We start from the raw sequence: 5,846 nt of genomic DNA, 5'->3' as shown, positions 1-5,846 counted from the left end.
AATCAAACCGATATCGACGGGACATAATCAGTATCAGTACTAATATTCCTTTTTTTGGTTTGTTATCTACAATTTATGAACCTTTATTAAAAACAAAATTATATTCAAACTAAGGTGTTTTTTTACCGAGTCGAAGTGCCAAACCAATACAGGACAAACAACATGTACGTTTCGAAATAAACTTTAATTCACACCAAACATTACTAGTTATACAGAACATTAGACGAAACTGATATTACAAATTGTTTTATATTATATTGTTTGTGGGTATACTATAAACAAAATTATCTGTAAAGTTCATTGCCTTATTTGATATATAAAGTTGCGAATAAAATTATCCGAAACAAATATTTTTGAATGGTTCAACGTGAAATTCATTCCTTTAATAAAACGTAAGAAAATGTACTATTTTTTTTTTCATTTAGTTAACGAACGAATATGGACATATTTATCTTACATTTAATTGCGTTCGTTTATAAAAAAACCTAACGTTATGTAAAAGAAGATAAAAAATTATCTTTTCAAAGTGAATGACACCCAACATACTTGATAAACATACTAACAGTCTGGCTAAACTTACATGGCTTTTTTTAACGAGTTCACTTAGTAAAAATAAAACACAATTTAGCATAAACATTCATGGTAGTCAACCTTCTTGTTTTTTTGAAAGTGTTAAAATCACTGTTAGATCTTCGAAATGAGAAACAATTGCGTTTGTAGTCCAACGGTTAGGATAATTGCCTTCCAAGCAATAGACCCGGGTTCGACTCCCGGCAAACGCATTTTGTTTTTAATTGTTGCTAGTTATACATATTATTAACTTAAAGTGATATTTTTATTGACCATGCCGATACATGTAAAAATGGGCAGGTAGTAGGTTAGAATGTTATACCTTTTCTTTGTGATATAATTTGAGCGAGAAGTATAGAAGATGGTTTTCTTTATCTGGACCGATTAGAGGATTCATACCTTAGATAATATGGTTGTTTATTCGGGTTGCGTTTTGTATCAATTGGTCAAATATAGAAGTTGTTGTGGTTGAAGTTAACTCGAAAACATTAATGCATAACACCTCAGCACTCGACCATTATCGATATAAGTATTTTACACTTTAAGGCCAATCCAACCCAACTCGTTTTGACTATTAACTATTAAGGCATCCGTAATGATGGGATTAAACACACTTATTTTACTACGAGACAGTGAGGTTTTCTTCAATTTTAGCCGTGGCACCGTAGCAGTATGAAGCCCTCATAATAATTGGTTATTATTGTTAATTAATCCAACGATCAATTGTTTTTTAAACCACGAAACACCATCACCAAAAAACACTTGGGGGATTTTAGGACGAAAACGTAGCGGTGTGGGGGGGGGGCATTTTTTTTTACACAAAATAGGCATGGGTGAAGCCCCATTACGGGTGCTCTTACTCATACCACCATTTTGCCATATGTTGATTCATTATGCTTGCGCATTCGTCTTAGGTTGTTGGTTATGTTTTGGTTTTGCATATTCTTCTTGCTTGAATTCCCCGCATAGTTAATCACAAAAGTGCCGCGACTGAAAGCTGAAAGCATACCCGCTGACCAGAAGTTGATTGATGAGCTTAACTCAAATGATAGAGAAAAACTATTACTTCCTCTTGTCCTAGCATTTCAAGTAAGTTTTTGAACTTTACGACACATGCTTTGAATTCGTTGTTATACGTGTTGAAACTGGCCGGGTCGTGCTGATGAGTCACAGTATCTACTGCGTTATAAGTTATTACATTGAATATGAGTACTTGCATGATAACTAATAATATACCAAAGATGGTGTGTTCCTTACACACAAATGAAAATATTATACTTTAATATCATTCAAGAAAAGGTATCGAATGGATGGAAATCACAGACTATGTATGTGGTGAAAGCTCTCTCTTTTCTTTTTAAAAATTACATATATACTTCTCATTATGCATAAATTTTAAAATGTTTCATTGATTCCGTTGATTGATGTGAAAATCTGTTAACTCAAAATAAAATAACCATTATATTCGTTTGCGTTAACACCCCTACCCAAAATCCTATTCGTCTTCGTCCCTTCCATCTCTCCCTCGACAGGCAACATCCATTCCTGGGTTTCGGTAACCCCCAACAACTGTTAATTCTTTTTTTCGTCGCGTCCTCATTTGATACTTTTCACTCGACCGTCCCATGTTTGCTGATTTTTATTTATTATTATTTTGCAGAGTAGGCAATGTAAACAGATAAATCAAAACCCCATGTTGAATTTTGGCATCATAGATACACAAATCCAGCTAAACTTAATTGTTATCATGTAAGACACTAAACAATGTATTACAGAAGTTTGAAATCTTGAATCATTTCCACATGACTTGAACAATTTCACTAGATGCATAATTCTACATTGAGGAAAACCTACGTGATCGCATCTTCATAACTTTTATAAAATCAAAGAACAGACTAAAGAAACTGTTGGGTTCGTAGGCCTTGTTGGCCCGGTTTATTATATGAAGTCAAAAGAGGAGACGGGTGTGGGCGGTCGGGCCCAAGCCCGGCCCGGTTTAGATTTCTTGCATAATAATTTACTAACCCTAGTTCAGTCTGTTGGTGCATAAATGTCAGTAGTTCATATGTCAAATGTCTGTAATCGAGTCTGTAATATTGTTTATGTATTTGTTTGTTTAAAGCGAAGTTGTTGACAAGTTCGCCTAGGCGAACTTGTTAACCAAGCGAAGTTATGGACAACTTCGCCTGAGGCGAAGTTGTCGTGTATTTATATAGGTTACGGCTTATCGATTTTGGAGTTAGTTCAAGTTGTTCATGTATGTGTAAATCAGTGAGTCAAGTGACGTGAGGTTGAGAGTCTGTAACTGTGATAATATCACGTGTTGAGTTATCAATATAACGTGTGTTTGTTCGTATCGTGTTCGTGTGTTTGTGTTCTACGTCCGTAACGATCTACACAGGGATTCCGCACCTGTGTATATCGGGATATCTCGTGTGATCCGTCCAGGGAACCTACAATTGGTATCAGAGCTATTGCTCGATTGTGTGGTTCAGGATATTCACGCGGGTGTAGAATTTGTCCCGTTTCGACTTTTCGCGGGACGAGTTTTTGGTGTTTTTGCTCATTCTAGCCTCCTACCTGTGTGTTCAAGCCTTTAAACCGTCAAAAACCTCGTTAAAATCCGATTTTCAGATCAGCAGAAAGTTTGAGTTCGTCAGGCGAAGTTGCTGTTCATCAGGCGAAGTTGCCGTCAGGATACGTAGGGTTTCGGCGAAGATATAAGGAGAAGCGAAGTTATTTACAACTTCGCCTACCTTCTCAACTTCGCCTAACTCAGCGAAGTTCTCATCAAGTTCGCCTAGCTTAGCGAATTTTTCTTCAAGTTCGCCTACTTTCTAAGTTCGCTTACTCTAAGCGAAGTTATTTTCAACTTCGCCCAGTCACGCGAATTTAAGAAAGATCCAACGAAGTTATTACTTAAGCGAAGTTATCCTTAACTTCGCCTACAGTACTGTTCAGAGGAAATTTTTTAACTTCGCCTACTCAGAATTTTTCGGGCTTCTTAGTCTTCAAGAAGGATGTCGTCGATCAAAATTTCGGAGCTTGTAAAGATGGAAGTTGAAGCGGGGTCAGCTACAAAGGCCCCAAGGTTGCTGAAGGGAACCGATTTTGTCGCGTGGAAGGATCGGTTCATACAATACGTTAAGTACCAGGATGCGAAAATGTGGGTATGCATCCAAGATGGATATATTCCACCAGTCATGGAGTATGAGGGTAGAGACCAAATCAAGAAATACAGTAAAATGGAAGAGGAGGAGAAAAAGATGTATGAAGCCGAAAGCAAGGCTCATGCTGCAATCACAATGGCTCTTCCACAGGAGATCCTCTATACGTTCAGAAAGTATACATCAGCTAGAGAGCTTTGGGAAGCTCTTGAGAACAGATTTGAAGGGAATATAGGTATTCGGGCTTCAAAGATAAAGTTGCTCAAAACTCAATTTTCAGTCTTTAAGTACTTGAAGAACGAATCTCTTGATGATATTATCACTCGATATTATCATCTAATGACTGAATTGAGTAACTACTCCATTTCCTACCGAGAAGAAGAGATTGTGGAAAAGCTTCTCGATGCCCTCCCACCAAAATGGGAGATGTATACTGTACTGATGAGGGAAGACAAGGACTTCCCTACTTATGATCTTGAAACCACTGTCAACAAGCTCAGAACTTTTGAGCTTAATATGGTAAGAAAAGAAACATCCATGGATCAGGTTCAAGATCCAGGCATGTACGGTGCTAAAGTAAACTCCAATTCAAGTTCAAAGACTGATTCTGCCGCCTACTACTCGAAGGGCGAGTCGGGTGCCAAGTCTTCACAAGAGGGGCATGTGTCAGTAAACTCAAATGGGGATGTTTGCTTTGTTGCGGGTGGATCAAGTGGTACTCAACAGACAGCAAGCAAGATTAGTGGATCTTCAAGTTCCTCAAGCAATAATTACTCTAAGATGCCAATGAGCGTCAAATCTGCTGAAGAGCAGTTTGGCCTCTATGCTTCGTTTATTGCTTCATATGAAAACTATATTCAAGGAAAGGTTGTTGATCCAGCGATGCTGGATGAAGACTATGACCAGATCGATGCTGATGATCTGGAGGAAATGGATTTACAATGGCAGATGGCCATGATAGTGAGGAGAGTGAAGAAGTTTATGAGTAAGACGGGGAGAAAGTTTGTTGGTGGCAGGCCAGGTTTCGACAAGTCTAAGGTGAGGTGCTATAACTGTCAACAAAACGGGCACTTTGCCAAAGAGTGCAGAAACGAGCGAGTTGAACGTGGTCTAGGCCGGTCTGCACAACACACTGGGAGTAGTAAAGAAGTCAATGCCATGATGTCCAGAGAAGCAGGTGAATACAACTGGAACCTGCATTCGAATGAAACTAGTGAGCAGGCAAATATGGCTAAGGTTGAGAATGAAGAATGTGAAAAGATTACCGGAGAAGAGAAAGCTACTGGTAAGGAAAAAGCTTTCATGGCAGATAACAAGGATCAACTCTCCGAGGTAAGTTCTAAACCTATTTGTACTAAATGTGAGAATTTGTCTGAGCAACTTGCTACCATAACTGATCAGTATGTTCGTTTAGATGCTGAATTTAAAACTCTTAAAGAAGATCATCACTTTATGAAAGCAAGAGAAAACAGTTACAAAGTTAAAATAAAAGCGTGTGAAAAAGATGTTAAAAGCTTAAAAACAAAACTTGCAGAAAAAATTGAAGTAATTGATCTAAGTTATGAGGTTTTAGAAGAAAAGACTAAACTGATTGCTGAACGAGAAAAGCAGATTGCTGACCACCAGGTGAAAGTGGTGGAACTGAACCGAAAACTTGAGCAGTTCAGAAATTCCTCAGCTATTCTTGAACACCTTGTCAGTGATCAAGGTACCTCTGCGAAGAGGGGAGGAATTGGTTATCACGAGGTTCCACCACCTTATAACCACAATTACACTTTTAACCCTAGTGTTCAGGAATCTGTTGATTTGAAGTTCCTCAGACAGTTCCAATCAAGGTTACGAGTAAAGAACCAAGTGTTAGTAGTGGCGAAACGAGTTCGCCTGTTTCAAGTGTGAAAATTTTTGTTACGAGTCCAGTCTCATCAGATTCGGATAAGTTGTCCGAATCGGGTAAGACAAAAGAGAAGGTAGTGTTACCCACTGGTGGAGAAAAAGATAAAACTTATAAAAAGAGTACTCCACTCAACCCGTACGTCCCACCTTATGTGAGACGAACGGCCGGTAACACAGCCTCGACATCCAAAACAACCTTTGAAAAGAAAATGGAGC

At 38.3% G+C, this 5,846-nt stretch overlaps 1 non-coding gene across 1 annotated transcript; it reads left to right on the top strand.

Moving 5' to 3' along the window:
* The first annotated feature begins 710 nt into the window (after nucleotides 1-710).
* TRNAG-UCC (transfer RNA glycine (anticodon UCC)) lies at nucleotides 711-782 on the top strand. Its single transcript has one exon. It is a non-coding gene; the product is annotated as a tRNA-Gly (tRNA).
* Nucleotides 783-5,846: the final 5,064 nt, after the last annotated feature.

The sequence above is a fragment of the Bidens hawaiensis genome, unplaced genomic scaffold, assembly GCF_021521415.1.
Source record: "Bidens hawaiensis isolate Kalapana, Puna unplaced genomic scaffold, B.hawaiensis_p1.1 tig00024469_1, whole genome shotgun sequence".
Taxonomy (NCBI): Eukaryota; Viridiplantae; Streptophyta; class Magnoliopsida; order Asterales; family Asteraceae; genus Bidens; species Bidens hawaiensis.
This window is presented reverse-complemented; position numbering and strand designations above follow the sequence as displayed.